The 27,396-nt window shown below is 47.5% G+C and overlaps 2 long non-coding RNA genes across 2 annotated transcripts; one reads left to right on the top strand and one right to left on the bottom strand.

The window, feature by feature from the left end:
- Nucleotides 1-16,628: 16,628 nt before the first annotated feature.
- Nucleotides 16,629-21,387, bottom strand: LOC309841820. The gene is made up of 2 exons (XR_014299330.1): nucleotides 21,056-21,387; nucleotides 16,629-19,727 (listed from the first exon to the last, which is right to left on the bottom strand). It is a non-coding gene; the product is annotated as an uncharacterized lncRNA (long non-coding RNA).
- Nucleotides 16,676-19,835, top strand: LOC309841821. Its single transcript, XR_014299331.1, has 2 exons — nucleotides 16,676-18,384; nucleotides 18,836-19,835. It is a non-coding gene; the product is annotated as an uncharacterized lncRNA (long non-coding RNA).
- Nucleotides 21,388-27,396: the final 6,009 nt, after the last annotated feature.

The raw sequence follows: 27,396 nt of genomic DNA, 5'->3' as shown, positions 1-27,396 counted from the left end.
TCAGGGAGCTGGATTGGACCATCCTCTACATGATTTGGGGCAAATTCCTCCATTGTCTTGTGTCTTGATCTCCACCCCAGAAAAGGATAGGGTGGGCCGAGGGTTATTGTAGGCTGGGTCTCATCTTGTGTCCCCTAGGGAGAGCTCAAAGCCCCTAGGATGTGGCAGTGTATGTTCAGAAAGTCCTTTTCTAGATTGGTTCGTGTTACTATAACTCACAGAAAGCAAATTACGAATTAATAAACCAGAATATATATAACATCCTGCCAAGTGAACTGTTTTTATCTACCCCTCCTCTGACATCAAAATGTGAGTTCTTTCCCACACCAACACGTATGGGGTGTCCAAGAATTTAATTCAGTTCTGACAATGCCTAGCGTTAGAGCAGACCCCACGGTGAAGGGCTCCGTCCAAATGATGGTCATCCCTTCCGATGCCAATCGCAAGTCCGGGAACACCAACCCTTCTCCATCCACTGGCTATAAATCAGGGATTCCCACAACTCTCCTCTCAGGTTTGATACTTTGCTAGAACAGGTCGCAGGGCTGAAGAAAGAGCTTCACTTACTATTACTATTGGTTAATTATGAAGGACACAACTCAGGAACAGAAAAACAGAAGAGATGCGTAGGGTAAAGTATGTACAGTCTCACGCCACTGTCCCGGCACCTGGACATGGTCACCCACCCAAAAGCTCTCCCAACCCCTTGGTTTAGGGTCTTTATGGAGGTCTCGTTACGTGGTCGTGACCTATTAAATGTTTGGCCACTGGTGATTAGCTCTCCAGCTCCTCCCCTCTCCCTGCAAGTCCCAATCCTCTAATCATGCCTCGGTCTTCTTGGTGACCCGTCTCGATTCTGAGGCTGTCTGGGGGCCTCCGGCCATCCCGCGGGCATATCAATGACCCTCATCACTTAGGAGATTCCCAGGATTCTATGCGTGCGGCAGGAACCGACAAAGACCAAGTATCTCTTTCCCGTTGTATCACACCGAGGACGCTGGGTACGTGCGTCAACCAGGCAGCCCCTCCCCAGCCAACAGGGAAGCCCGACCCACTCCTCCAGAAAAGTATGGGGCCCACGGGAAGAGCAGCATTGGGGTAGAATCGGCGTGGGAAACCCCTTTCGCTAGAGATGAGATGAACCCAACTTCCTGATGAGATTCCTCAAGTGTTAAACCCCCAGAGCTTTTTTTTTTTTTTTTAAAAACAATGTAGTTGACTGTGTTTTTAGAAGAAAAAAAAAGTCAGTCGTGGTGTTTGGAGGCCTGGGCTTACGGGATCAAGGCCTCAGTAGGGCCCGCCAGGGGGAACGTGGGAGGAAGCTTCTCGGGGGGAGGCGTGTGGGGAGGCTCTAGGGCTCCCGGAGAACTGGATTGCATTGCTGGGCCAAGCTTCACAAGCCTCCCCCATGCCCCTTCCACCTCCACCAAACCACATTCCGGGAGAGGTGGAGACTGAAACCAATTTTTCCTGTTGGGACTGGGCAAACTTGGGCCTTTGCCTTCAGCTTCTGGTTCTTCCAGGGCCTTCCAGGAACCACAAAGTCCTGGCTGGGTGAACAGAGCAGATGCAGAGCACAAAAGAAGCGACTCATGAGTTAATTACTTGTGACTCTCACGGCAGAAACCACATTGCTTTAACGTTTTCTTCAAACCACCTGAACATAGTAAATTCCACTGGGGGGAAGCCTGGGTGGGCTCTTTAAAATAATTGGAATGAGAGTGAGCACATACATACACACACACATAAAAACTGTACTGAGGACCCTTTGATCCTCTCCAGGGCCTCTGATGTAAATTTCTGACCCTTGTTGTCCTAGGATAAGGGTCAGGGGAGACGGTTTCCCTCTTTGTAGTAATCCAGGATGATGTCATTTTATTACTTTTTTCTTTTAACCCTGTTTTCCTTTTTATCCTTACCATTATTTAAAAAATATGTCTATTTTCCAATAAATCTAAAAACTGGAAAAAGTTTGGACTGTGCCTATAGTCTACATCTTCCCCTTTAAGAAGACTTCATTGTTTCCCCAAAACATAGGACAAAGAAATGTCTCCCTTCCTCGTCTGAAGAAATGGGAGATCTCAAAGTGTAATCATGTCCATCTTTTTCTTTAATAAAAATACAATTTACATTTCTTGCTTATGACGATGGAGCTACTTCACACCTAGTGTGGATTTCATTTTCACAGGAGGGTGTTTGTTTTTATGTGAGTCACGCTTGCCCCCACCCCCCCCAGTCCTCTGTCCTGAGCAAGAGAGTGAGGCTCCAGGAGTCACTCTCGCCCACCGGGTCCACGGGGCAGCAGTCACCCACCTTTCCGGGCAGCTCAGCCCTCCAGCCGCACGGAGATGCTCCTGAACTAGTTCTTTGTCCTCGAGGGATGAAGAAAGTCCAGACGTTCATTTACCCTCCAGCTGCCATCAGCATCAGAGTATACAGTCTTCGGATAAAATAGCAAGGGGAGTCACCAATGGAGAGTTAACACTTTTTTTTTTTTTTAAAGATTTTATTTATTTATTTGAGAGAGAGAGAGAGAGAGTTTGCACTCTGGGGCAGATGGAGAAGGAGAAGCAGACCCCCCGCTGAGCAGGGAGCCAGATGAGGGGCGCTATCCCAAGACCCTGGGATCATGACCTGAGCCAAACAGACGCTCACCCCACTGAGCCCTCCAGAGACCCTGAATTAATGCTCTTTGATGAGGCTTGATTTACTAGCCTCACAGATGCCTAAGTAGCTTCACCTTCACCGCCCTTTAATAACAATGTTTCGAATCAGTTTCACAGCAAAAGGGCCCCCAGTGGCAGCTTGTTCAATGGGGCAAAATACAAACGCCCCCAGGAATGTCGGCACAGGCCACAGTGCAAAAACCCATGTCCCAACAGCCAGGATTCTGCTGACAAAGCCATGGCCGGTCCCCAAAACACACGCACGATGCTCAGGGTTGACACCGGCAGGAAGTGACAAGATGCTCGTTTGAGGCCGTTTTACGGAAAGCTGCCGCGGCTGGTTTGGCGGGGAAGTTGAGATAATCAGGGATGAGAATTTCCTAGTCCTCTGAACCAGCGGCCGATGACCCTGCACCCATCAGTCCACCACAGGCTCTGTGGCGTTGTGTGAACGGGACTTCCTGTTCCGCTGCTCAAGAGTCCACAAGCCTAGATAGCCCAGGTTCCCCTGGGGAGCGGGCAGGTGGCTTGAGGAGGACTCGGTCATCCAGATGGCAGTCAGGCAGCCGGCTCCAGGGCAGCCCGGCGGTCCTTCTGGGTCCTGCCCCCTGCCTGACATGGTGAATTTGGCCCTGTCCCCACACGGTAAGTTCATGTTAGTGGAAGGGTCAAGGCGTATCACTTAACTCATATGAGCCTGAGTCCTAGAACCAGCTCTGGTGTTAATTAGCTGTGTGCCAACAAGCACACGTGTACATCTGTCCGGGCCCCTTCATCTGTAAATGAGGGAGGGGCTCCCTGATCTTCAAAGTCCCTTCAACTCTAACATTTATGGTATCGTGATTCAAGGAAAGCATCAAGAGGATTATATCCTAAAACTCTACATCTATCATAATAAGAACACTGTGCGTTAGTTTTTAAAGCAACGTTTTCTGGAAAAAAAAAAAAAAATCGAGCAGGGGCGCCTGGGTGGCTCAGTCAGGTAAGCATCTGACTGGCTCTGGTCATGATCCCAGGATCCTGGGATGGAGCCCCCCATCGGGCTCCTTGCTTAGCAGGGAGCCTGCTTCTCCCTCTGCCATTCCCCTGTTTGTGCGTGTGATCGCTCTCTCTCTCTCTCTCTCTCTGTCAAGTAAATAAATAAATAAAATATTTTTGTAAAAATTGAGCAAATAAAGACATAAGTAAGTATACAAGACACTCGGGCCCAGGCTTGGCTCAGCTTGGAAGTTCACATAAAATTTGATCATGGTAAGCACTATTCCAGAAGGATGTCTCCATCCTGCGTTCTAGCCCACAGATCTGTCCTTACTAACTACAGCGTAACATCAGTCCCTCCCAGATGGATTAAATCAGGGAGCTGCTAAGAAGGGGCACGTGCAGAACATCTTGTGGAGGTCCAGTCAAGGTCGTCACCCATTATGTTGTCTGTCCCCTCGGAGTGAAAACTTGTCCCCTCGGACAAGTTCATCTCGGAGCCGGCCTGTGTCTCCTGTGGAACGAATCGATTTCCTTTCGCTGTTCTACGGAATGCACCCCCGCTACCCCGTGCACCTGCCTGTCGGAGAACTTCAGAGTCAAGGTCGGTGTTAGGCTGAATATTTTGCTTAGCCCGAGTTCTCCAGTGGAATTGTACCTGTCACTTTGTTCTTGTTTTCACGGTTTGGGGGTTTACTGAGGGACTGATTGTTTTTATTGTCTATTGTTATCTCATTCAAACAGTTTCAGGCTTACAGAAAAATGGAACAGGAAGTACAAAGAGTTCCCATATATCCTCTTCTTCTCCTTGTATATATACAGTGTCCCCTCTTATTAACATCGCATGGTACTGTGGTGTGCGTAGGACAGCTATGAGCCAACATTGATACATTATTATTAAATAAAGCCCACAGTTTACATGAGGTTCACTGTGTATGTTGCTTTTTTAAGCTTTTGACAAACACATAATACCGTATCTCCACCATGGCAGTATCATACAGAATAATTTCTGTGCCCCCAGATCTCCTGTGCCCTACCTACCCACCCACCCCTCCCTCCTCCCCCATAACTGTGGGCAACTCTGATCTTCCTGCTGCCTCTAGAGTTTTGCCTTTTCCGGAATGCCATGTAGCTGGAATCATAGAGTATGTTTGTAACCTTTTCAGATGGCGGCTCTTCCACTCAGCAATCTGCTTCTGAGTTTGCTCCAAGTCATTTTTTTTTTAATCATTTCTTTTTATCCCTAAATACTATTTCATTGTAGGGATACGGACAGTTTGCCTAATCTCCTACCAAAAAAATCTTCATAATTTTTGGCAGCTATGAATAAAGGAATGATTTCAACTGATTTTCCTTGCTATTATTTTTACTCTGAGCCACCTCAAACCCCTTTTGAAAGCAGGCGGGAGTAGAAATTAGTGTTTCAAGAAGTTCTTCGTGGGACACGTCGGGATTAAGCTTGCCTCTGTGAGATTGGAACCAGAGTTGGGAACTGAAAAGTAGCCCAAACTGATTTTTTAATTTTAATTTGTATCGAGGCAAAACATGAGGGCCTGGTTCTTCGGAGGGTGTTTGTTTGTTTTGTCAAATAGTGTGAGGAGGCTATGACACAGCGGAAACAAAACAAAAGAGTGATCATTTTCTTTGGGTACCTTCAACACTTAGCAGGTTCCTCAGAGTTACTTCCATGGATTTAAGTACAGTCACACCACGCTTCCTCAATTAGAATCATTTAGTACGATAGTGGACGATTGGTGCCCTTGCATCGGAACACACAGCATTACTTTTGGTTAAATTGGTATTCAATATTCAATATTGTATTCAATATTTACATTATTGGAGCCATGCAAATATTCTTCAGTGCTGAATCAAGCAATAAACTATGATTATATTTTCTTTCTTTTACAACTTTTTTAATTTATCCTGAAGTTAGTAGTTGCCTTACATTCACGTTTACTTTGTATCCTTTGCACCTGTGCCATCTCCCCTGCATCCCTTAATGTCATCTCACGCCGCAGGACTAAACCTATCTGATGATCTGTTGGTTCCATTTTTGTTTCCAAGAGATTTCTTCTTGGGTGCTGGGCTCCCCAGTCCCAGCTGGTCGGTTCCCTTGATAGCTGCGTAAATCAGTCCTTGGGCTTCCTATCACCACCACCCTCGGAATTCCCTGAGCTCCCTGAATCCATCCTTTCTGGGATTTCCTGTCTTCCTTGTTCTGGGCTATTCTTGATTACTCCCCCACCCTGATGGACCACAAGTTCCAGTAGCTTCCTGAGAAAGTATGCAGAGCTAGCCAAAAGATGGGTGTCAGAGCCAGAGAGATGGAGATCAAAACACCAGCTTTCTTACTGCTGAGGCTGTTTGGAGAAGGCGGCTTCTTGTCTGCTGGCCAAGGAAGCCTCCTCCTACTGCACCCTAGAATTAAATGCACCCACTCAGCTCTGCGGGGAAATGGCAGCCTCCCCAATGGGTGAGACTGGCAGGACACCTGCTCTCCGCAGGCCAGCAAAGTCCAGAGAGAAGAAGGGGAAGGGAGCCTGGCTGGTCCTGCTCCATAGCCCCAGTCACGAGAGTTACAGGCAGGGGAGAGGTGCGCATGGAGAAGGGTCGGCTGGTCTGGACATCAGCATTTCCCAGAGTCCTTAGGTGATCCGATTCAGCTAGGGTAAGAAGCTGGCCATGAGCCTGGAGGAAGCAAGAGAAGTGAGAAGGCAAAACCTAACGCTCTTATAAAATGCCCACTGTCTTCCACCCTCACCTGGCCTTGGCCCTGCCCCTGGACCACCCTCTCTCCTCCCCAGGCTCCAGGATGTTTCCCTGCCCTCTTGGGCTCCTCTTCCCCATCAGTGACAGTTCACTTGTAGCATTCTGTCCCAGTTTCATCTAGGACTGAGTTTGAGTTTTGGTCTCTTGTTCTTCTTGTTTCGAGAGGGATCTCCAAGATTTGGTGGAAGGAGAAAAGGTTGTCCGCTGGCATCTCAAGAGCAAACTATTGAGCAAAGCCAAACTGAATGGTTCCTTTTACCAAGTGTTTTGTTTCAATTTTTGAGAAATGACCCAGAGAGATAACAAATGGGTCTATCTTTATGAAAATATTTACTGTTTTGAAAAGGAATTAAAGATAAAGGGTCATAAGAGTCCAGAGCCAAGTGTAGATGGCCTTCAGCCCACACGTGACCTGGGGGACCCAGTCTTGCCCGTGTGGGTGTGGGGAGGACACAGGTGGCATGGGGTGGTGGTGGGGAGGGGGAGGCACCAACAGACACTCTCCTCTTTAAATGGTATGGTATAATTCTATTTATTATAGCAATTTCCAAAAATATCCCCTTTACACAGCACTGCACAGCAGAGCCATCCCCCTTTCCCCATGTGAGCGAGGAGTCTTGACTCTGGCCCTCACCGCAGCTGTGTGATCTTGGCTGAGGCATCTAACCAGAGGCACCAATGTGGTCACATATGAATGGCTGTTTGTGAACTGAAGGGCATTCATCAGGGGTGTTACCATTATGATAGTCCACCCAATTTTTTTCCCTTTAAGCCAAACAGGTAATCTCATCTGTCTGCCAGTTTCCCCACAGAACATACCCTTCTGCATGGCCAAATGAAGGAGAAGGAGAGAGAGAGGGAGGAGGAGAAGAAGACAAGGAAGAAGAAGAGGAGCAGCTGGGAGGGGGAGAAGGAAGAGGGAGGAGAAGTTCTCTACTTTCACATTCAAATACAATCATCAGGGCAAGGAGAGAACAAAACATAAAGACAAATATGAAATATCCTATATTTTAAACCAGATGGTCCAGCTAAATTCTTACACATATTTTGGGAAGGAAGAGTTTAGGGAAGCACAGACTAGATTTCAACGAGAAAGGAACAGGGGCAAACCACTCTGCAGGACTCCGCCCGCGGCCGCCATAACACTACACCACAGACAACAACAGAAATTTATTTTCTCAAAGTTCTGGAAGCTGAAGGTCCAAGGTCAAGGTCTAGCATGGTCCGATTCTGGTGCGATCTGGCTTCCTGGCTTGCAGCCGGCAGCCTTCTGGCTGTGTTCCCAGGACGGAGACAGGACTCTCTGGTGTCTCTACCTCTTCTTATAAGGACACTGGTTCTATCAGATCAGGTCCCCACCCTGATGACGTCATTTCACTTTTATCACCTCCTTAAAGGTCCTGTCTCCAAATACAGTGATGACGGGGGGTCAGGGCTTTAACAAAGGAATTTGGGGGATGGGGTGGGGGTGGGCACACAATTCAGACCATAGTACACAACCTCCTCTCACACGTGAGTTCTGGCTTCCAGAAAAATGGAACAAGCAGCGATTAAAGAGAGTAATGTTCTGGGGTTGAGAAGAAAGCTTGGTCTAGACCAGAAGTGGAAAAAAAAATCCTGGAATTCATATCATTAAGACTATGGATCGAAGCCAGGCTTGTCTCACAGGCTTAGAGAGCTTTCTAGACTCTGGGGCATCAGTTAAGAGCTGTCTCCTGAAAGCCCCACTATCTGTTGTCTGCCCACGAACGCTCTCGGATATAGTTTGAACCCTTGTAAACTTTCAACGGCTTTTCTGCAGCCTGGCTGCCCTCACACGATAATTCTGGAAGCATTTCCCTTTGACAACCCGTAGGGGAGGGCCACGGAAAGACTGCATTTCTGATTCCGAAACCACAAGAAGATTGAAGTCTCTGCCTCTTGACGGTGAGGTCAGAAGATCTGCCACCACGGAATTCAGGGTTCTTTGTGGTTTGACTTAATAGCTACCTATTAAGTTCGCCTTCTGTCTGACCTGTGGGACTGCCATTTAGGAAAGAGAAAGCCATCATCCATCATGTGTCTTTATAAAGATTTTCCTTATCCTTTATCTTATGAAGCAGTGCTCATAATTATTTAGGCTGAGCTCGGTGTCCAGAATGGCCTCTAAGTTGTAGGAAGAGAGGAAACTGACGATCCTCTTGGGATCACGCCAAAAATATCTTCCAAACCCACAAGAATAAAGGTGTTTTTGCCCCCCCCCCTTTATTTTTCTTGAAAAGGACATAAATCATACTGATATATGCCCAAATTCAAGCTTTACTTCCAGCCAAAACGTCCAGATTGTGTCCTGGTGTTAGTCCGGTTATTTATTCAGTCGACCTTGACCAACATCCTTCTGTCCACACCCCTCTGCGGCGGTAACTGACACTCAAAGTGAACGATTCGAAGGCACAGTGAAATCCTGAGTTCATGATGAAGTACCGTGCGACGGGAGACAGAAAAGTATACTAAAACGTTTAGCTGTCTTTGATAGCTCGCTGACGTCGTCATGTGAAATCAGTGGCTTTGTGTGTACTTTTAAAATTCCATCATTATGAAGTATGTTGTCATCTAGGAGGATAGAACACATTTTCTCGAACAGTTTGTCAACATGACTGATCATTTCTTAAACTTCGACACGATGTAAAGGCTTCCATCTGTACCCTGACCAGGCCCCGCGTGGGTTAGAGGCCTACCCGCTACAATGGGACATTTCAGTCTCCTTCTGTCTCTCTGCTCCATCCCCTCTGAGCATAAACCTTTTGACCTTCAGGCCTCGAGAAGGCTTCTCCAGCTCCAGTCCCACGTCCATATTCCAAATAGGAAGAGGAAGACAATGAGAAGGAGGATAAGGTAGTGCTACATCATGAAAGCAAAGAATTTCCAGAAATTCCTGGTGGATTTCCCAAACAACTCAGAATCATGTCACCTGGTGGCCACCCCTTGCAGCAAGGGTCTCGAGAAATGTGGGTATCCTACCAGTGTACCCATGCTGGAATGAACAGAATTGAGCTTCTAGCAATTAGGGAAGAGGGGAGAATGGTTGTCGAGTAGGTTGTCAATGGTTGTCAACTAGGCAAGCACCAAGACGTGAGTGACTCCTAGGAAGATTTAGTCTCGGGCCTAACGGGTCACACAAGAGATGGAGTGGCCCATGAATTATGCCTGGGGGACTGGGTCCACTGGAAGGTCAAGATTCTGATCAACCTGTACGTGGAACCTGGGATAGGGTGCAGACCCCCAGCAAGAGACCATCCCAGAACCCTGCTCAGAGCAGCTACAGAAGGAAGAGCCAAATGGTCCAAGGTACAAAGCTCCCAGAATTGTTCTAGAAGGTGATATGGCAACTCATGTCAAAAGTTTTGAAAAAAGGGAACTTCTGCTCTGGAAGAGGCTGCCCATTTGTCTCTGCTCCCCAGGGACTCCCTGAAGCTGCTCTGAGACCCGATGACTCAGCTTTTCCTCCATCCTTGATCCCCCAAGACCACCGGAAATGTTCTTTTGTGCCTTCCTCAGTCAGAACTGGCTTCAGTGGCTGCCTCAGATTTTCCATGTCGAGAGCCTGAGGGGCAGTGTTCTGGTAGAGAGTACAGCATGTGCACAGCGAGATGGAGGCATTCTCAGATTATGGAGTATTTTGGTTGTCTGGGGTGAGTGTGTGTCAAGAATTAAAGTCCGACTCCCATACTGGTTCTCACTGTTGCAATGGATCAATTTCTATGGCCACCCCAAAACCCAGCTTATGTAAAAATATTTATTTCGACTTTACCATATTTAAGGCGAGACATATACCATTTTAGTTAAACTAATCACATTAGGGGAAGTATGATTTATCAATGAATTTTAAAGTGATCTATTTTGTGATAAATGTGGGCTCAAATGTAGATTAGAAGTTACCTACATATTACGGTATCAAAAAAAAAAACACCTATGTTCTATGAACTGCTTGGAATTTTTACGCCTCTTAAAAAGAGTTTTAATAACTGAGGTTTTTTTGGTGTGCATAAGTCTCCTATTTTGCTTCTACATGACAAGACAGAAAGTTCCAGACAGCTTGTGGAAAGCGCTCCACTGCGAAAACAGAACATGGGCGTGGGTCATCTTTATTCCTGAAGAGTGACGGGCAACACTCGATGTCATTGTGTTATTACATTTTTAGCTTCTCATATTGACGCATTTAATTTTGATCCAATGAAAATGACTAAGAGATCTGGGAAAATTCACGTGGGGGCCCAACTGTAGAGACGTTAGCATTCTGTTCTCTTCGCCAGCATCACGTTCCTCACGTCTGCTTTTAATGGGTGCCATTTTCACAACGGAAATGGTTTCCTGGTGTCTGCTAGGCACCCTGAGGGCTGGCTCAAGGCCCAGCTGGAGGGCCTGATGGGTCAGCACCACTGACTGCTCCCGCCCCTTGAAGGTTGAAAGAACTCTAATAGTTGTTTGAAAAATAGAATCTGGAACACTTTTGTACCTTCAAGGATATGATCCTCTTGGGGCCCACTCTGACAACCTTCATTCTGCCCCAAATCTCTGTTTACTAGTCCCAACTTGAGGAGCCTCCCTCTACAGCCAATGCTGGTCAGACATGGCGAACAACGAAAGCCATCCCTTCCAGCCAGAGAGAAGCATCCCGCTGTGCTGGCCCCCGGTCAGGATGAACTCAGCCTGCAGTCCCCAGGGACCTGGTAAGTCAGCAGCTGTAGAAACATACGGTTCTGTGTTTCAAAATGCAGATGACCACATTTCCCTGACCTCGGGTGTTCTCTGAAACATTCCCTACCAATGACTGTGAATCCTGCTCTTGGAATGTGGTAAATTGAGGAATTTAACACAAATACCCCAAGCAGATAACCTTCCTTCTGGCTTTTACCAGTATTGTTCCTGGAGATAGATTTTAGAAAATGAGTTCCTTTACGTTGGAGGTTTTAGGACTTTTTTTTTTTTTTTTTTAAAGCCAGAAACTGTAAATTTTTGCGTAAGAGGATTCTTCTCTTCCCTGAGGTCAAGGGACTGCAAATCAGTGTTGGGTTTCAGCCATCCTATAACCGGTCTTCCGTGCTGATAGCACCTAGATTTCCTTTTATGGGATAGCTTCTTCCCTTTGGGGCAATCTGATGGAATGAAAATCCCAGCACACTGCTCCCACTGAGGGTGTGGAAGGAGGCGGTGCTCCCGGCTCTCCGGAACCGGATTGTTTCCACTTCCAAGACCCCCACCTCCACCTCACGTCCCATCCTAGAGGTCCTGAGACCCTTCCAATACAGTCCCTTTTGCTTAAACTAGACTCTAGAATCCTGGTGTCTATCCTAGGAGTTCACCCCTCTTTGCTCTGAACCAGCTTCCTGGGCAGAACCTCGTTCTATCTCGAATGTGTGTTCTTCGGTCAAAATGCCTGTGTTAGACACACACCAGAGTTTCTCAGACTTGGTGGAACTCGGGCCCATCGATGCATTCTCAAGAATCCACAAGGTCTTTTTTAGTTTTTTCAAGATTATATATTTATTTATTTGAGAGAGAGAGCACAAGAGAGAGCAGAAAGCACAAGCGGGGAGGTGGGGATGTAAAGGGCAGAAGGAAAGGGAGAAGCAGACTCCCTGCCGGGCGGGTAGACCCACGCCGGGCTCGATCCCAGGACCCCAAGGTCATGACCTGGGCCAAAGGCAGTTGCTTAACAGACTGAGCCACCCAGGTGCCCCCAGTGAGATCTTTACAAAAATATTTTCAGCTTTGCTTTTCTATGAAAAACTTCAAAGGATCAAAACAGTCATCTTCTGCTGGGTTGATGTCGCTCCTCAGCACTCCGGCTCAAACATTCACATTAAACGGTTCTGACACAGAGTTGCAGGGACAACTGCTGGGACACTGACTTTCCAGAACAGTAGGGATCTGGAGGCAGCGACGGAGCTTGGAGAAGCCCAGATTTCCAAAGTCCCTTCCCCCCAAGGAATTGCCCGTGCTGAAGCTGAGTTTGGCTGGAGAAACAGGAGAGCGCAATGTTGGGTCAACCTTGTCTTCAACAACAGCCAACAATTGCTAGAGCAAATTCTCCTTGAATTGTGATAGTAAGTGCAGCGCATAGAAGTTCAAGGGCATTGCAGTACTCATGGATAATGATGATTCGCCCCCCTTGGGGAAACCAGGGGGGCCTCCAGGGCTGGTCCCCGGGGAGCAAGCTTGCTTCTTCGTGCTTCTAGGAGCTTCAGTATCCGTGCTGAAATAAATAGGGAATTTAATCTACAGGGATTAATAGTCTCTTCCTACGGGATATTGATTCACGTGACTTACTACCGCTGGTACCACCATGCTCACAGTAGTTAAGAAGCTGAGGGGAGACGCAGCGAAGCTGAGAGAGACGGGCCAGCCCTCGGTGTGAGGCCAAGGATCGGGAAGGAGTTATACCAGTGGATTCATCTGGTTTTCCTGCCTGGAACCTTCAGGCTCCATGTTGAGGACAGCTGTCGTGGGGGTAGCGTAGCCCGAGGGCTGTTTCCTGGCTTCTCCCAACCCCATCAGCCTAAGACCGGTGGATAGGTTAGCAGCCACAAGGGAGCTGAGAGGGAAGGAACCACAGGCATTCTTGCCAAAGGACAACAACAACAACAACAAAACCCTGAATCTTATCAAGCCTCTAGAGGTCATTTCCATCATACCAGGAAGACAGAATGGGCCAGATTCAGAACGTGGGGAATTTTCTACCCGACCCACAGCCAGGCTTCTTTGTCGTGGGAAAAAATAATTTTTAAAAATTATCATGTGATTGTTTTTATTATTGATTTATAAGTTTTATTTGGTATAAAATGTTTTATAAAATTGATTTATACATGTTATTTATTTATTAAAAAGTATGTGTATGTGTGAGAGAGACAGAGAGACAGAGACTCATAAATCAAAGACACGTAAGAGAAGCAACAGTCAAAGGCAACCTGTGGGTGTTTTGGGGACCCCCGTGTGAACAAATCAACTGTAAAAACCCATTATTGAGGCCCAGGGGGACATTTGAACACCGGCAGGGAATTAGATGATCGCATGGTGTATACTGGGTCATCTTGGCTAAGCTGGACCTAGACGTGCTGAGCCCCTTTCCTAGTCACTCTAAGCTGGCAGCGGCCAGAAGAGGAAGTCCCGTGGGACTTGGTGCGGGAGGGGAGGACCGCCATTACTCTCCAAGACTGTTATGATCTGATGCAGGACAGACAGACCCAAAGGGGCCAGTGAATTGCAGCTTGCCCTCCCTCTCCTGTGTCCCCCACCCAGCCCGTGTCCCTGACCACCAGCTCTGCTGACCGTCCGGGGCCGGAGCCAGTCTCCAGCTGCTCGGCTGCGGTCCACTGGGGCCCAACTAGTCAGTATGAAAGGATCCTTGTGAATTGCTTAGGTTGATAATGGCATTGCACTCGCGTTGGAAGAAAGAGAAAGTCCTCATCTGTTCCAGGCACATACTGAAGTACTTAGCGGTAAGATTATGTCCCATGTAGAATCAACTGGAAAATGGCGCTGGGAAACCAGAAGAAAGGTTGGGTTTTCACCACGCACAGCCCACACGGAGCGATGGGCAAGACTGGGGCAGCTGGGGGGCTGGCAGGGTCGGGGGTCTGCTGCCCTCGCTGCTCCGCCCATCTGCTGTGTCTCTGTGTGTTCGCCGGGGAAGACAGGGAGGCAGGAGGCTGTGGAAGAAACGCAGAAGATCCTCACATCCCCTGAAGAAACCCCTACCCCAAGGAGCAAACTTGCACGATTGGCCCAAGTGTGAGATAAGAGGGGGTTGGGAGGGAGAGGAGGGGGACTGGGAAATCCTTCCAGGCTCCTTGAGCACGGGGGTTAAAAGTGGGGAGGGAAATCTAGGGGAGGCAGGAGGCAGATTAACCCGCTCCCACCCAGAAGGGAAAAGAGAACCAACAAAGCCTCACGGCTGCTTTCAACCCGGGGTGATACATCTGAACGTGTGGGAGCTGGTCTTGTGGTTCTTCCGCAGGAAGGGAAAGAATCTGGGACCTTGGGATCCTGACACGAGCTCAGGCTACTGAGTTTTTCTAAAATGATGTTTGGAGGGCTGGGTTTTAGACCAAAAGATGCACTTTTTAAAAGGTACCTTCGAAATTGAGCTTTTTGCATATTTAATTGAGAGACAGAGGCTTTTTTTGCCTTTTTTTTTTTTCTTCCAGAAAATAATGCAGAAATCCTCAGTCTCCCAGGCACTGTTTTGGGGAGGGCCGAAGAGGACGGGGCAGGGCGGGCCCTGCCGGCAGCGGGGAAGATGGCGAGGGGCCCGCCCTTTGCACAGGCTCAGCTTCTTGCAAAGGGATTTCTTTTATACTACAACTGCCCCCCACCCCATCCCCCCACCCCCATCCCCCACCCTCGCCAGGCTCCACTTTTGGGTCAGTTTAAGATCTCAGCTGGTGAGGATCTCAAGGCATCCTCTGGCTTCTGAGCCAAACTCCTTCTTTGGGAACAATGAGCATTAGAATGGGAACTGCTTTCCATCTCAGGGTCCTGGGATCGAGCCCCGCATCGGGCTCTCTGCTCAGCGGGAGCCTGCTTCCTCCTCTCTCTCTCTACCTTCTTCTCTGCCTCCGTGGGATCTCTGTCTGTCAAATAAATAAATAAAACCTTAAAAAAAAAGAAAAGGAACTGCTTTCTAAATGGGGATTATTCACCTAGAGGAATGTTAGAAGGACAGGATGAAACAGAAGGGAGTGTTCTGTGTTGGGAAAATAAATGACGGGTGCGCATCCCCTGGGTAAGGTCCGTGAATTCACACAAAACGGGAACCCCGTGGAAACAAAGTCAAGAGGAAACCTACCATGTGAAGTTTTAAAAGAGTTATTCTGAGGACCCTATCTCAGGATAGGAGGTGGGAAAAGTGGACGGCAGGTGGGGTCCCCAAGGCAAAAGAGAGGGAGGTACGTGGGGCCTCGCAGCAGAAGGAGGAGAGACTGAGGCTGCGAAAGGCCAGGCCTGAGAGGACGGCCGGTCAGTCCTCGGGGGCCGGTCAGTCCTCCGGGGCGGGTCAGTCCTCCGGGGCCGGTCAGTCCTCCGGGGCTCTAACTTCCCGAGGGCAGGCTGTCCGGTGCAGAGCCCGGATACCAAGTCTTCTAAAAGGTTTAATTGCTGATGGTTTTCCCTGTGAAAGGGAATCACAAGACACCACCCCCACACTTGCCTCCTTCGCATAGAGTATTCTTTTGAGTTGAAAGCAGCTAAGAATCAACAGGGGCAGAGCGAGTTCTCTGCTCTCCCCATTAACTGCCTAAAAGCAGGGCACAAATTTCCCTTTGCAAAGGTGTCTCCTGGTCTCCCCCCTCCCCTCCACTCCCTCCCACCCGTAGCAGGAAGAGGAGAGAACTCTTATCACCAGAGACGGAGACAAACAAGTTTGCAGAAACAGACTTGACTAAAAGAACCTGATCTTTCATTTGTCCTCCCGTATACGTGTTTTCTAGTTTCCTCCTCGTGATTCATCATCTTCTAAAGCCCTTTGTTAAAATGGTACAGAAGTCCCCAAGTCAACAGCTTCTTAGAATTTCACTGCCCTCCCCCCTCCGTGAACTCTATGTACAGAAATGTTAATAAGAATTGTGTGCCTTTCTCCTGTTAAACTGTTGTTTTTTGTTTTGTTTTGTTTTGTTTTAATTTAACTTGCAGGCCCTCAGGACTGAACCAAAGAGGGTAGAGGAAAAATATTCTTCTTTGACAAATGTATGCAAACTCGTTAAACACACAAAATGGAGACCACTGGCTTAATTACCAGTCCCCATGAAAACAATTCATCTAAGGTAATTAAGGTCCTTGAGGCCACCCATGTTCTCCTGACAGCAGGTAGAAATACCGGCCCAAGCCCTTTCCAAGTCCAAACAGAAAGTTTGATTCTGGGTGCCCAGGTGGCTCAGTCAGTTAGGCATCTGCCTTCCACTCAGATCATGATCTCAGGGTCCTGGGATTAAGCCCTGTGCCAGAGCTTCTGCTTGGCTGGGAGTCTGTTTCTCTCTCTCTCTCTCTCTCTGTGCTCTTTCTTTCAAATAAACTAATAAAATATTTTTTAAAAAGGGAAGAAAGAAAGAAAGAAAGAAAGAAAGAAAGAAAGAAAGAAAGAAAGAAAAAAAGAAAAGAAAATTTGATACCAGGTTGACCTGTTTGGATTTTGAAACAGCCAACAATAATAGTACTCATTTGAGCATATTGGCACCATAATTTTTTTTTAAAAACAGCTTTATTGAGGCATACAATAAAACAAACAAAATAAACTGCACATTTAAAAGTGTACAGTTAGAGAAGTTTCGACATATGGGTACACCCAAAAACTATCACCACAATCAAGATAGGGAACATATAGGAGTCTCTGGGTGGCTCAGTGGGTCAAGACTCTGACTCTTGATCTCAGCTCAGGCCTTGATCTCAGGGTTGTGAGTTCAAGCCCCTTGTTGGGCTCCATGCTGGAGCCTGCTTAAAAAAGAAAAAAAAGAAAAGAGAGAGTAAATGTATCTGTCAGGGCCTAAAAGTTTTCTCATGCCCTTTTGATACCATAGCATTGTTAGGTACCAAAATAGCAATATGTTTGTGGGTATTAAACCATTGTTTAAGATGTTCATAGGCTATTTGCTTAGACTTCTGGCTCTCTCTTATCCCTTTCCCCTGGTCCCTCCCAACCCCCTCCCAAGCCTGACATCCTCACCCCAAACCCTCCCAGCTGTCATCACCTCTTACCTCCTGAACCTCCCACAAAACCCCCTTGCCCTGTCCCACAAGGGCAGCGGCTACTCTGTGAGCTCATGTGGCTCTGAAGGGGCCCTGAGGAAGGTTCTGGGTGGGAAGGAGACAGCAAAGCCAGGGTAAGCCAGACTCTGGGAGATGTAATGCCTTTACGGAGGCTAGGTTTGATCTAGTGCCACGATTACATAAATTTGAATGGTTTTAAATAGAATACTGATGTTACTAAAAATGGCGTTTTGATTTTACTTGAGAAAAACACCACGATGTCAGTGTTGTCGTTTTGGTGTAATCCCAGCAAAAACGCATCTCATGAATAAGGTGCCTTTGATCTCTGAGCTGCTCATATACTTGGTCTGGAATAAAAACTGGGGAATGAGACATCGTAATCCACACAAGGATCTGCATGTTTATAGTAGAATTTTCTGTGGTTGTCCTGGTCTTGCTTTTATTTCAAAAAAATTTCCTAAAATGTGCCACTTCCCAAACGGATATTTTTAGGAAGGAGGTCCGTGTAATGTAAAATTCAAATTTCAACGGAAATATGTTATGGATCCAATCATTCCAAGGGCTTTTTGGTTTTGTTGGTTTATTAATTCTAATGGAACCAGACAATACTGGCCCAAGCTTCCTTTTGCAATGTTACACTTAAAAGGAAGGGGCATACCCTTAACCCATAAGGTCTCTAAAAATTTTTAGTATTAACTTTAGCATTTTTCTGGCATTCTTAATCAGTTTTAAGAACGTTAAATGGATCCAATACTCAGGGGATGAAAACCTGATGAAACCATCTGAATTAAAAGAGAAACAATGGTGCTAATTCTCATTTTTAGAAACGGACAGAACCTTTAAAAAGATACACTTATCTGTACTTTTTTTTCCTCTCAGAGATATGATCTCATAATTGCATGAAATTGCCTCGGAGATATCAGATGTCCCGTGCCTCTGTCCTTTGTGTTCTTCTGGAGGGATGTTAAAATTCTTCATGCTTTTCTGACATGAAAGGCTCCTCAGCAAAGCTGACAAACCGGATCTTCCGGAACTACACACCGGGAGCGGATTCCAAGATGGCTGAGCCCAGGACAGATGGGTCTTCAGATACAAAGAGAGAGGTCGAGGGAGGAGCACCGAGATGGCTAAATCAGGACATCTGTGCCACCTAAGCATAAGTTCTGAGACAACCACGTATCATTTAGTGCTCTGAAGGCAAGAAGACGGAAGCTTAAGAAAAAAAAAAAAAGTAATTGGCCCTTCCTGTTCTCCTCTCCACTTCCTTTCCTTCCCCCCGCCCCCTTCTCTCCTTCTGCTTTCCTTTTCTTGTTCCTTTCCTCAGCAATTCTGCCCTAAAGTCCCCAAGGGTGGTAGAGCAAGGTTTTTGTCTGTGTGGACTCAGAGCCCAGAAGGGGCAGGCTGGGCCGGCAGAGCAGGGCAGGTATGAGGAGGGGTCTGCATGGGGAGGGGGGTGGCGGGCAGAGACTGGTTCCACGCAGGGGCTTGATCAAAGAAGTGTGTATGCTTAGAAGAACAGGAGCTGGGCCTCTCACTGCTGGAGAAAGAAGTGACAAGTGTGGAAAGGGAGAAAACCAGAACGAACCCTGTGGTTTGGGGTCAGAGCTTTAAGATACTGGTATAAGGTCAAGGATTTCAGTAAAAATATGGAAACAGAGGTGTGTGTGTTGTTATATTTCTAGCTCACTCTGTGAGGGGGCCCTTGGAACAACAAGAGCTCAATAGCAGTGAGCACAGCTGATGCCCAGATCTTGGTTCCCAAATACCACTTGCCACGAGAAGCTCCTTGGAGAAGTCGCCGCCGTCAGGGCCGGTACGGAGAATGTCGATGGCGAGTCTGCAACACCCATCTGTGGGAGAAATAAAATGTGAATGCCGGGAGGGTGACTGGAACAGGCAAAAAGGACACAGAAGTCAGCCTGTGGGGGGTGGCCACCTATCAGGGCTACCCCACATAGGATGTTTGGGGTATCAAAGAAAAGAGGGTGACAGATTACAACCCAGTGGATGAAGTAGGAAATCATGAGATCATACCAAATCAAGAGTCCAAAGAGAAGTGGGATGTTTCCCAGCACCTCCCTCAAAATACACGTTAATTACAGAGGACAAAAGAGTAACTTCACGGTGAGGAAGACTAGCGGATGCAACCTCGTGAGACGATTGGTCATGGGAGAGGTTGAAATCCTGCCCCCATGTGAGGAGGCAGGGAGAACGCCCCACCACCTCCGAGCTGCTCCTGCTACAAGTGTGCGCTGAAATCCGATCGCGAGGGAGCCTCCGACAAATGACAACGGAGGGACGCCCTACAAAGCAACTGTCCAATTCTCTCCACAAATTGCGTGTTCACCAGGGTCAAGGAAAAGGCCATGTTGACCATGAACTGGATCTTTTCTCCGTGAAGGCCATTCTTGGGACGACTGGCAAAACGTGAGTGGGATCCAAGGATTCAGGGGTATGAGTGGGTCACAGCCAGTCTCCCGAAGCTGATAGCCAGGTGTCTGTGACGCAGGAGAATGTCCTCGTTTGCAGAGAATGCACACTGAAGTCTTGATCTGATGGGCCGTCACCTTGGTTCTGGGGGAGAAAAAAAAAGTTTTTTGTAGTGTAATTGCAGCTTTTCTGTAGGTTGGGGGTGGTTAGTAAAAATATAACAAAGAATTAAATAAATAAGTCATCATGTTTTGTTTTGTTTTGTTTTGTTTTTTAGACGCAGGTCTTGAAGAGAATCATTCACAACCTCACAGAAGTCAGCCTTGAAGCAGCCAGACAGTCAGAGGGAGACCTCCCCGGGTCTGGATGAATCATCCCTTCCATTTCCCCTTTCCTGACTCAAAGTCCAGGCAGAAACCCTCAGCAGTTTTTGCCTGACCCTCGACTTTGCCCATCACAGTATTTATCATACTGTAATTGTAACTGCCCGTTTGCCTATAAATTCCACGAGATTAGAGACATTGACTTGCTCACCACTGTATTCCTTAAGATCAGCACAATTTGTAGGTTGTCTAGGAAAACCACATTCTTTCTCTTCTCCATACGTCACTTCTCACCCCAGATGTGGGGAAGGGGCTTCCCACACCAGATAATTCTTCAACCCTCCTGCAGACACTAACTGGGCCTCCTACCATTTCTGACCCTATCAACCCGGAGGGAGCGTCAGATATCATAGGGGAAGAGTTCAGTCCCACAAGACTGAGCCCACGTCACAGGCCAACTGCCTATCCAGGTTCTCCCCTGTACTTCTGAGAGACAGGCTGTAAAGCCTCCTCAGGTTCCATCACACCCTAGACAGCCCACAGAACTCAGGACAACACTCAGTTGGAAGTTTATCATCTAATATTATCTAATAGAGGAAACAGATGAAAAGTCAAATGAGGGGGTGTATAGAGCAGAGTGCGGGAAGGGTCTCCAGTGCCGCGGCTTGTGTCCCAGGGGCCTATGGAAGTGTTCACCAATCTAGACACTCTCCAAACCCTGTACTTTCAGGAATTTTAGGGAGGCTTCATCCCATTGGCATGATCATCCATTTAACTCCATTTCTAGCCCCTACTCTCAAGAACGGGGCAGGGCAGGGGGCAATGCTGAAAGTTCCCAGCTTCTAAACATGGCTCGGCCTTTTTGGTGACCAGCCGCCATCCAGAAGCCATCCAGGAGTGTCCTCATCAGAACAGAAGACACTCCAATCACCCAGGAAATTACATGGGTTTTAAGAACTCTGTGTCAGGAACTAGGGTCAAAGACCAAATATTAGAACCCAGGGCAGAGATACACAAGTCTGTTTCTTAGTACGTCCCACAGGTATTTTTTCCTTGCTGAACGAAGGGAAGAAGAGTCCCCACGGATCCCCAAGAAGTCTTTCCTGTCGTTTTAGAATATTTTTCATTTGAGAATTAAAAGGCAAAGACCAAGGGATCCAGCTGAATGATGAGCACGTTCCTCAGCGCCGAGGGGCCCTTTGTCTTCCGTCGCGGAACCATTATGAGATTTTACTCTCGGCTCTTGAGTCTTTGCAGAGGAGACCGGGGCAAAGCCTGGTGTGAGTCACTGCCGTAGATCAACGTGACCTTGCTCTCTGGAGGGCTCACCGTGGGGAAACCTAAAAAGGAAGAAAATCAGAGCATCGCCAAAGCTCCTGAGCGGAGTCAAGGGCTCCAGCCCAAGTTCCGGACTCTTAATCAATACGGTTATCAAGGCTACCAACCCTCTCTCCTCACCCAAACCACCAAATCGTGGCGGGCCTTCGGAAACATGCAGAATGAGTCTCTTTAAAGAAAAACTCCGCCGAATAACCCAAGGACAGACATTTCTGCCTAAACCTTGAAAATGGCGACAAGCTGCCCACAGGGCAAATCTCCCTGTGTTTTCTCCCTGCAGGTCCGGGGAGCCTGGCCGGCCCTCGGAGACAGGGCTGGCTAGTTCTCTTCTGCTCAGCCTCTCCACCCGAGAGCCTAGGGGTGAAGAGGAAGAGAAGCCGGTGCTCTCCCCACAATAGGGGCAATTGTTCGGAGCTGCCACGGCCGTGAAATGTTTACCTTTTGTTTCACAACCTCACAGGAAGTGAGGGGCCCAGTCATTCTGATTCTCCTAGTCCCCTCTGGTCCAGAGCAAAGGAGGCGGGTTGTTTCTCTGGTTGCCCCAAAAGGAAACGTTAACAGGTAGGAAGTTAGCACTTGGCCACCAAAGACTCTAGGTCATGGCTTTGGGTTTCAACCCAATTCTCCCGCTATTGCATGAAACGCTTCCCAGGAATGACATCTAAACGAGCCTTGGTCCATGTTCTCCTACTTTGCATGTGCCTCAGGGACCTTGAGAGGGCGGGACTGAGCATTTTAACCATCTTTCTGTTTGGTCTATTGGACGCCATCCATGGTTAAGATCAAAGGTTGGGCAGAGCTCGTGCTCTGAGGGTTTCACAGCGCTCAGCCCTCTACCGCCTTCCAGGCCAGGCTGCCTCCCCGCGTGGCTTCTGGGAGCGTCAGTGTTTCCTTCAAGATGCATTTCCACAATGGTCCAGCCAGAATGGGCATCGGAGAAGGGGATGTTGGCACCGGCTCCGCCCCTGAAAGGCAGAGCGAAACATCTCCGGGCTGACCATTGCTCGCACGCAGGTTCAAGCCATACTGCAGAATACCTTTGAGGGCACGCACAACTTTTTCATTGCCTTGAGAGACAGCGAAAGTTATTTCAAAAAAATTAAAAATTCATAATTCTGTCTCAAATGAGATTGTCATAACTAGAAACCTGTGGTTTTCAATACTTTGGTCTATTTCTAGATTCAAATCTCAGTCTGAGCTTGGAAGGTTGGAGTCCAGATCCTGTCTCTCTCACTTCCTGGTTGTGCAACCCGGGAGAAATCACTTAACTTCCCTGTGCCTCCGTTTCCACATCTATAAAATGGGGAAGGAGGAACGAGTAGAAGAGTTTCGTCCGGTTTTGTGAGGATGAAAAACGTAAGTACATGTTAGGTAGTAACCAGCCGTAGCAAACACCCAAGATACTGATGCTGATACTCATCCTTATTGTATTGCTCTGACGTTTTTGAGAATTTTCTGTTTGAGAAAGAATGTGTTTTTACGTAAAACAGACTGAAACTAAAACGAACAGATCTGCACGCCCAGCAAAGACTCGCACTTTCAAATCTCAAATAGCTTCTTACGAACATGAAAGCTCTGATTTTTCAGATAGTGGAGAATTCACTTTTGCCTTCCTGATGGTGTCTGCCTTGTATTTTTAAGTCTCTTCCCATTGAAAATGAACTCAAACTAGCAAGAAGAGTTAGAGTGTGGGCGGGCCCGAAGAAATACACTGCAGGAAAGACAAGGACAGAGTTGGAATCAGGAGGTAGATGAGACCCATGTCCCCTGAAGGTCCCCTCGCTCTCCTCTGCTGAGGACCGCAGCTGGTGTTACTCGGACTGCCTGGGTCTGATGCCGCTTAAATGTCATCCGTCTGGAGATAGTCCCTCCCGCCCCCGCCCCACCACCACCACATGCCTGGGATCCAGCTTGAAGACTCTCGAGGAAGAACTCTGACTGGTGTCCTTTGGGTCATCGAGAACCTACACCAGATCCCAGAGCTGGTCGCTGGGGGAGAGGTGGGTAGACCGAGGAGGGAGATAGAAGGATCAAAATAATGGCAGAGAGGGAGGCGAACACAACCGTCGGATTCCCCTGATTCTCCGAGGACACCAGGCCCCCTTTCGTAAGTGCTTTCTGGATCAGAGTGCCTGTGGATTAAATGGACTTTCCAGCTGGAAATCACGTGGTCTACACTGCCGACTCGGCTGTCCCAGGGACACTTTTCATGACCATCCATTCATTCATCATTCACGGAGAGGCCCACAGGACATAACCTTTTGTTCATGCCCACGGGGCCCCAGACGAGCACTGGGCAGAAGAAACACCGACCAAGCCCTGCTCTCCCCAGGGGTGCCTCTCAAGAGCCAGGGAGCCGCTAACCCGGTCCTCGGGGAATGACTTCATGACTAAATTGGGAATTGATGAAAGCCAGCCGTGTTTCAGATGCGCCTCGAACTGCCCGAGTTCCGTGGACTTCATGTTTATGTGATTTCCACTATCTAAAACAGTTATAAAGTTGGGTGAAATATTTTTTTTTTTTTTCATCACGCCCTGCACTTTGACTTCCTCACACTTTCAAGTTCATTTCTGGTCCCTCAGGTCCGTCTGGAAGTTCTAAGAAAGACCTTTTTTAAAGATTTTTGCTCAGGGCTGCAAAGGAACGGTTTGTTTTCATTCGTCATATACTGACACAGGCTCACCTCCAGGTCTCTGGGGAACCATATGAGGCATTTTCCAGAGTTATTTCCAGAATAAACAAGGCTTGAAAGGCTGGCCTTGCTTAACCACTCTCCACAGCTCTGCTTCTCTACTCCAGGCGGGAGGGGCAACTCCTTGACCTTCTGTAAATATTTCAACGCAACCAATTCTCTAAGGAATTAGAATTTTTTTGTTGTTGTTAACTCTGAAACATCTGCAGTAAAGACACCTTTTTTTAAAATCACTATGTGCATGTTATTGATGGTGAAAAGTTTCAACGCTGTATTTTTATGGCCGTTCACAGAAGAGTTTCACACGCTAAGACCCTCAGGCAAAAAGGGCACAGAAGAGTCTAGATAATCAGAAGGTAGGAGTTGCTTTTATCCATATGTTCCCATACACACGGGAAGAACTCAGACACACTCCGTGCACCCGAGAAACGTTTCTGGCCACTGGCGTGGCCTGCTACATTGGAAACACCTGATACCCTGAAAATGGAACTGATTAATGACACACAAAGATGGCAATAAGGCAGAATGTCATGTACTAAAAATATGTAAACAGCCCAATTTGTCACTTGCACATATACCCTGGGGATAATCTGTGGCTCGTGCTCAAAATGAGATTCCTAACCCTTCCGCTGGTCCCCAAGCCCTCCACATGCTTTGGAAGGGGTTCTTAAATGGATCATCATGGGATAAGGGAAGCCTGAGGCATCTGGGGTAGAAGTAGTTCCATGTGTGGCAAAAGGTTGAACTTGAACTTGCTTTTGCCGTCCACCCTCCTCTGTCTAGGGAACATTCGAGGTGTGCAGACCATGTGTCAATGGCGTCAGCCTCATGGTGTCGGTAAGGCTCTGGGTTTGGAGGGGACCTCAGTGAGCTGGAGAGGACATGTCTGCCCCAAAAGACAGTCCTGCTCACCTCCAGACACTTGCTGGCAATGCATCATTTTGGCAGTCCCTTCTGATTTTTAAAGAGAAATCAGAAATCTCCAGGTTTTCAATATTGCCAATTAATTCAAATTTAAAAGGCCAGGGAGCCAACACAGAAAGAGTGTGTTGACCAACAGAGTTCTGCTCTTCTCATGAGGACTCCTTAGTTACTTTTCCTGAAATCTCAAATACAAAGTATCTTCCAAGAATGCTTTGGTACCAGGCCTGGGAGTCAGCTGCCTTATCCCCATGGGGCTGGCCATGGAGGAAGCAAAGGCACCAGAAGGCACCTGTGGACTAATGTGAACTCTTTGGTCTTCTCCCCTGTTCCTGGAACGCATAGCTCCTCAAATCCATGGAATTTCTTGAGTGATGGGAGTGTCTCGTTATTCATAATGAGTCCCCTTTGATCACACCTGAGTTTATGCTAATGAGGTGGCAGGCTGGGGCCCCTACATGGCTTCTATTGTGCTGGTCCTCAGAACAACCAAGAGATTAGAGGGTTGGAACTTTCAGCCCTATCCACCGACCTCTGGGAAGAAGGAGGAGCTGTGGAGTAAGCACCATAAAGCCCTTGAACAAGAGTTGATGTGCTTCCCAATGCATGAGCACTTAGGGTTGCCAATAGTGTATCTAGAGAGGGCATGGAAGCTCCCAGCAACCCACCACTCCCCCAGACCGTGCCCTATGCCTTTCTTCCATCCCCCTATTCCTAACTTGTGTCCTTTATGTTTAACTGGTAAATGTATGTGCCTCCCTAGGAGTCCTATGAGCCATGTTAGCAAATGATGGACCCTTAGCAAGGGGTCTTGGGAACACCCACTCTAGAGCCAGTCCGTGAGAAGTGCAGGTGGCCCAGGACTTGCGACCCGCAGGTGGGGACAGGCTTGGACTGAGCATTTACCAGCGGGATCTGCACTAATTCAAGGCAAGTTAGTGTCTGAATTTAATTGAACGCCCAGTTGGTGTCAGAGAATCAGAGAGTTGGTGGTCCATCTTGGAAAACACCTGAAAGCACCCAAATCTCAAGCTCCAGCTTTGGGCTTTGTAAGTCAGTGCATCTGACATTGGGTTACATGAAAAACATGAAGACACAGCTGTCCCGGGTCCCTGTCTGCACCTCTTGCCTTCCTTCTCTTTCCCAGCCTTAGTTCACCCGCCCAGGCCACGCAGCCTTCAGTCAGGCTCTGGGATATGTTACACATGCCGAGGAATGAAGATCGCCTCCCTGAATTACCTCAGGGCCCGGCAGTGGTCTAAAATGTATACCACTATTTACAGTTTCTGTGGGGTTTTTATTTTTAATTTTGTATTTATTTATTTTTAAATGAGTAGACCTTATTTTTTTTGAGCAGTTTTAGGTTTACAGAAGAAATCATGTGAAAGGTCTGGAGTTCCCATGTCCCCCCCCCCCCCCGGCTCTTCCAATTTACCCTCTTATTAATGTCTCTGTTAGTGTGTATTTATTGTAGTTGGTGAGTCAATGCAGACACATTGTTTTTAGCTAAAACCCATTTACATGGGTCAATGCAGACACATTGTTTTTAGCTAAAACCCATTTACATGGGTCACTTCTGGTGTTGTACATACCGTGGGCACATAATGCAAGCACCTCCATTCGGGCATCACACAGAATAGTTTCAGTGCCCTAAAAACGCTTGTACTCCTCCCTTCCGCCCCCAGGATCCTGGCAATCATTGAACTCTGTACAGTCTCCATCGTTTTGCCTTCTCCAGAATGTCATAGAGTTAGAAGTCATCTGGTACATACACTCTTCAGATTGGTCTCCTTCACTTAACAACATGCATTTGAAATTCCTCCTTGTCTTTTGCTGGTTTGATGGCTCATTTCTTTTTTTAAGAAAATTCCATTGTATAAGTATACCAGTTTGTTTATTCATTTGCCCACTGAGGAACGTCTTGGTTGCTTCCGAATTCTGGCAATTACGATGGAGCTACTGTGAGCATCCATGGTGGAATTTTGTGTGGACGTAAGTTTTCAACTCATTTGGGTAGATGCCAAGGAGTATGGGTGCTGGATCATGAGTGAAGAGTATGTTTGGTTTGGGGAAAAAAACTGCCAAAGCGTCATCCAAAGTAGTGGTACCATTTTGCATTCTTTCTGTGCACTTTTAAACTATATGTTTTGGACTTATAAAATATACACATATCTATTTTCTCTGTTTCCCCCTCCCCCCATATTCTAATATAGGGGACAGACTGCCTTCCTTCAAAACTTCAATCATTGCAGATAATTTCATGACATCCCTCTAACGCATCGTCCTTACGGACCATACCATCTGAGCTCGTCTCCCGTTTCAGGAGTAGGGGACGGTGACGGGATTTCCTCCCGGGCACCACCAGATCCACAAAGCCTCTCCCATCAAGGTTCTCTTTCCTCCCTGCCATGCCCCTCCCCCCACGTGTCTGCCTAGATGTGTTCTTCCCCTGGTTTTTAATTATTCCATCTCTCTTCTGCCTTTTCTTCAAACACTTCCTCTCCGCGGGATCCTAGTTGCCAGCACCCCAGCCTTCTC

This window comes from Mustela nivalis (assembly GCF_964662115.1).
Source record: "Mustela nivalis genome assembly, chromosome: 10".
NCBI lineage: Eukaryota > Metazoa > Chordata > Mammalia > Carnivora > Mustelidae > Mustela > Mustela nivalis.
Note: the sequence above shows the minus strand (reverse complement) of the source record. Positions and strands in the feature narration are given on the sequence as shown.